This window comes from Schistocerca nitens, chromosome 10 (assembly GCF_023898315.1).
Source record: "Schistocerca nitens isolate TAMUIC-IGC-003100 chromosome 10, iqSchNite1.1, whole genome shotgun sequence".
Lineage (NCBI taxonomy): Eukaryota > Metazoa > Arthropoda > Insecta > Orthoptera > Acrididae > Schistocerca > Schistocerca nitens.
This window is the reverse complement of record NC_064623.1, coordinates 119,449,810-119,455,574: the sequence shown is the minus strand read 5'-3', so window position 1 is coordinate 119,455,574 and position 5,765 is coordinate 119,449,810. Positions and strand designations below refer to the sequence as shown.

At 39.6% G+C, this 5,765-nt stretch overlaps 1 non-coding gene across 1 annotated transcript; it reads right to left on the bottom strand.

The window, feature by feature from the left end:
• Nucleotides 1-854: 854 nt before the first annotated feature.
• On the bottom strand, nt 855-929 carry Trnas-cga (transfer RNA serine (anticodon CGA)). The gene has a single exon. It is a non-coding gene; the product is annotated as a tRNA-Ser (tRNA).
• Between the last annotated feature and the right edge of the window lie 4,836 nt (nt 930-5,765).

Genomic DNA, 5,765 nt, shown 5'->3' with positions numbered 1-5,765 from the left:
GTGAGAAAATCGAAGTAATTGAGACGAATGTTCAAATTTATGTGGACTGATAAGGAGGTTCTCTGCAGAATCGGTGAGGAAATGAATATGTGGAAAACATTGGCAAGGAGAAGGGACAGGATATCTGTTAAGGCATCAGGGACTGACTGTCATGGTACTAGAGGAAGCTGTAGAGAGCTAAAACTGTAGAGGAAGACAGAGATTGGACTACATCCAGCAGATAATTGAGGACGTAGGTTGCAAGTCAGCGGAGTGATGACTCAAATAAAAAAACTGACATGTGTAAAAAATTTGCTTTCGGTTTAGATGGAGCGCAAGTTACCCGGACTAAAGACATCCAGTGTTCCATAATAACACCACTTAGCCACTTCCTGCTGGATAACTTAATTGCAGACTTTTCCTCACTTACAAGCTTCATGTCAAATTTTTCACACGTTAACTAATTTGTAGAGTGATTAGACTTTTGCAGCCGTTTTAAACATGGGAGTTTGATTCTTTGAAGCAAAATTTCGGGAACTTTTCTTTTCAAAGAATACTTTGAGAATCCTTGTACTTATATGGAACACATCGTTAATTCTGAAGCTTAATTTAAAAAGATAAGAAAAATTTAAATTAAAAACAGTCTTGATTAAAGCAAGTATTCTGCATACTATTGCCGTACCCTACGTGGTAGTGGACTGAGAGGTATTTTATGACTAACAAAACTTTATTTTACTTGGTGATTACTTCAGTTGTAAATCATAACTAATAGCACAGATATCACAGTAAAATTCTACAGTAATAATCAGTACCGTCAAAACGTGGAAAGAAATATGCCATGTTATTAATTGAAACTTCCTGGCAGATTAAAACTGTGCGCCGGACCGAGACTCGAACTCGGGACCTTTGCCTTTCGCGGGCAAGTGCTCTACCAACTGAGCTACCCAAGCACGACTCACGCCCCGTCCTCACAGCTTTACTTCTGCCAGTATCTCTTCTTCAGGAGTGCTAGTTCTGCAGGGTTCACAGGAGAGCTTCTGTAAAGTTTGGAAGGCAGGAGACGAGATACTGACAGAAGTAAAAGTTGGTAGAGCGCCTGCCTGCGAAAGGCAAAGGTCCCGAGTTCGAGTCTCGGTCCGGCACACAGGTTTAATCTGCCAGGAAATTTCGTATCAGCGCAGACTTCGCTGCAGAGTGAAAATCTCATTCCATGTTAATAATTGTTTTTAGCGGAGCACTTACTCACTTCCTGCGGAGCACAGTTAGGGAAACCCTGCTTTAAAGGATCAGGAGTTCTGTTGGTAACCTTGCTAAGGCAAGTAGTTTAGATTTAGTCTTCTGTTACCTTTTTGGTACCTTCGCTCCCAATTATGTTTTCTTTTTACTGTAGATGATATACTGTTAATGACAACCAACGACTTTCATTCGACCACACTGTACCCTGGCAGCAGCTGATTCTTGCATATGTAGCAGCCATTATAAATATCTTTAGTTCCTGCTAGTTGTAATGGTACTTGAATTACGTAACCATTACGGCACCTCACCTGAAGCTCTCGATACCAGTAATATTCTACTGTGTTTCTGTAAAGTAGTTGACATATTTCTGAGACAACATTCAGAGTTTATTTCATTAATGTACAGATACTTTGATACATCGATGTGTTTATATTGCAATGATATTATTCGTATGTGTATTCTTTCTTTTGTCACTATGATCTTTGACGTACTTGTCACTCTGATTTTTGGGCGCGTAAGCGATTATAAGTTAGTTGTTAGAGAGTCGGACCTTGAAAAAGTCAAGTCTTAGACGTCATGTTAGTTCCTGCTAGTTGTAATGGTACTTGAATTACGTAACCATTACGGCACCTCACCTGAACCTCTCGATACCAGTAATATTCTACTGTGTTTCTGTAAAGTAGTTGACATATTTCTGAGACAATATTCAGATTTTATTTCATTAATGTACAGATACTTTGATACATCGATGTGTTTATATTGCAATGATATTATTCGTATGTGTATTCTTTCTTTTGTCACTATGATCTTTGACGTACTTGTCACTCTGATTTTTGGGCACGTAAGCGATTATAAGTTAGTTGTTAGAGTGTCGGACCTTGAGAAAGTCAAGTCTTAGACGTCATGTTGGAAAGACGCATATTGTAGTCAACTTATAAAATGTGAACTTTAACAGTGACTGTGAGGAAGATGTTTTCAAGTATGTTTCGTATTGTGAAGTGATGTTTTGTGTGTTATGTGATATTGCAACAAAAGCAATACAAAGGAAGTGTAACTTAAATTCGGAGTGCTGATTATTTTTTTATATCACCATTGTGCTAACTTTGTAAGGTTTAATCTTCAAGATTGGTTTGTGAAGCGCATCTGCATTACTTTTGAACGTAGCAGAATAAAACCTAGGCCTCTTTGCATCCGAGCTAGGAATCATCACCACCTAGATTTTCGACGATTGAGCCATGATTTTACGAGACCAGCGTTGGAAACACGAGAAGATGAGTGCCTAGTTTATTCATTATTACATGAAATGACTTTATTAACTGTGCTCTAATGACACCTGCCACATAATAACTTTGTTGTTGCCCGAAAATGCAGTATTTAGCAGCGTGAGCAACACCACAATCATTATTAAATTTTGACCTTTGTTGTGGTAGGGTTGTTAGTCCACTAGCACTGTTCAAGTGCGGCCTTAATTCAGACCAGCAGCATCGTACAGGGAAATCAGGGAAATGGAGTTCACAAGGCAGCAGTACAGAACGGAACAGAAAACGTGCATTTCTGGAGGTAAACTTTTTTGAAAAGCACCCGCCCTCGACAAACTTGGGCTGTGAAAGGCACACAAAAGCGACCGACGCGCACGGCCCTTCAGTTCGGCTCTTCCTGAAACGAAACCGGAGCCGCACTCTCCTCGCGCATTCTGTGCCTGTTCCTGCTCTGCCATCGACGAATTTAATAAGCCCCGACTACAAAGGGCGGCTGTCAGAATCCCTGTCACGGGGAAGGGAGGCGGGAGGGCCAGAACTCCCCTACGTTTTCATAAGCAGATTCCCCGCCGCAGCCAGGTAGAGATGACGGGCGGCGGTGGCGTGGGGGGAGAGCAAGAGATGACGTCACACAGGTTCATCGAAACCCCGCCAGAGTGCGTTCGTAGTTCCGCAATTTCTCCTTTGTCTGCTTTCTGTAATGAACCTTATTTATACCACCCCGTCCACCACTACGGAACTCACGAAATATATTGTTCCCCTCAGTATAAACGCATAATAATAAGCAGAGCGGTTGGAAAGTTCCCGGTTTTGCGCAGCAATAATGGAGTCAGCAGTCTGGCTGTATAACACACATTTATTCGATACATTACCGCCTCACCCCTGACTAATGGAATTGTTACATTTCATTTATTTATTTCGCTATCTGCTCCTGTGTAAATACTCCGCAAGCCGCTGTACAGTGCGTGGCGGAGGATAATTTTATACACATTCTAACAACCCTACCACAACAAAGGTCAAAAATTAATTATGATTGTAGTGTTGCTCACGCTGCTAAATATTGCATTTTCGGGCAACAACAAGTTATATTATGTGGCAGGTATCATTAGAGCACCGTTAATAAAGTCACATCTTGAAATATTGGATAAACTAGGCACTCATCTTTTTGTGTTTCCCGCGCTGGTCTCATTGTGAACTCATGGCTCAATCGTCGAAAATCTAGGTAGTGATGATTCCAAGCTCGGATGCAAAGAGGCCTAGGTGCTATTCTGCGATATTCAAAAGCTTTATAGATGTGTTTCATAAACCATTCTTGAAGATTAAACTTTTGCAAGTTAGCGCACTGGTGATGTAAAAAAGTAATTAGCACTCCGAATTTAAGTTACACTTCTTTTTTATTACTTTTGTTGCAACATCACTTCACAATATAAAACATACTTGAAAATATCTTCCTCACTGTTAAAGTTCACATTTCATAAACTGACTACAATTTGCGTCTTTTCAACATGACGACCAAGACTTGAATCTCTAATAATCGCTTACGCGCCCAAAATTCAGAGTTACAAGTAAGTCAAAGATCATAGTGACAAAAGAAAGAATACACATAAGAATAATATCATTGCAATATAAACACATCGATGTATCAAAGTATCTGTACATTAATGAAATAAAATCTGAATGTTGTCTCAGAAATATGTCAACTACTTTACAGAAACACAGTAGAATATTACTGGTATCGAGAGGTTCAGGTGAGGTGCCGTAATGGTTACGTAATTCAAGTACTATTACAACATGTAGTCTGAATATAAACGCCTTCAGTCACAATGTCTTCGCATTTCTTAAAAATTACGTGATGCATGTCGGATCTTGTGTGTCCACCTTCACGTCCAAAACTTCTAATATATAATTTACATTGGCTCTTGAGTGAGGTGAAACGCATTTTCCTGTTATGAGCCAGCCGCTGTGGCTGAGCAGTTCTAGGCGCTTCAGTCCAGAACCGGACTGCTGCTACTGTCGCAGGTTCGAATTCCGCCTCGGGCATGGATGTATGTGATGTTCTTAGGTTAGTTAGGTTTAAGTAGCTCTAAGTCTAGGGGACTGATGACCCAGATGTTAGTTCCCATCGTGCTAAGTGCCACTTGAACAATTTTTGAACCTGTTAAGAGGAAGTTGAATGTTAGATCTCGTATTTCGCGTATCTAGTAACAGTAGGGAAAAAAAGTGTAAGCTTACTCAACAAACAAGGAAGAATATTTTATCCTTTCAAGGTCAAGATACCTTCGTTTATTTATACTGGCGTTGCACATCACATCACTCAATGTGCACACTTGTTTACAACTGTAAAAAACTCTTCACAGATGTGGTTTAACCTGATCAAATGTGAAGTTTATCACATAGTGTCAGAGATCTGAGTTTTAAGACGTTGATATATGCAAAGAATAAATTGAAAATAACTGTTTAAAATTACTGAATTACCTACGGATAGCGAATACGGTTGTTCATTTGACACAGATGCAGGCATTTTAGTTTTGTGGAGGAATATTTCCAATTGTTCCAACAGACTGAGGACCATACTGTTGGCTTCATTGTGTAGGACTGCTAAATCGTTTTGTTTTGTTGATCGTATGTTTGGTTTCTAGCATATGCTATACAATAACATTTCGCACAGTTGTTGAATCTGAAAGCATTTATGTGTTCATGTAAATGTGTTTTGAAGTTCCTGCCTCCTTTCCTTACATAGGAGACAGAACAACTCGGGCATGACGGCTACTGTAGTAGCGGATTTGGATTCAAGAAACCATAAGCAACACTATACACACACTACACATTCATAGTACTCCACGATGACTGTTGGAGTAACTCATCCTCACATGCCACCTAGCGGAAACTTTGGGAACTAACAGTGACAGGCGTGAATAAAACTTCAAGATATGCTGCATTCAGTACTGTATTCAACATTTCTTTAAGCTATTTACCTTTTCCTAAATTAAACGTTCGTTTCTAGCACATGCTGTCCTTCAAATTACACAATAGATTTATATTCGATTTTTCATAAGTACGCGGTGCAAAATGGAAAGATGGGAGACAAAACCGACCAGCTGGAGACATAGTTCTGTAAATTCATATTTAATTTCTTGAATGTAATCAGGGTATTTACGGAAAACTTAATTAGTGATTTGAGGAAAAGCAAATATTTCACGAGCAGTTGCTGCTAGCTGCTTAAATGCAACGCCTAAAAGGTTATCTCCTTATAGTCCAGCGATTTTGAACATAGAAAGTCACATTTGTGTG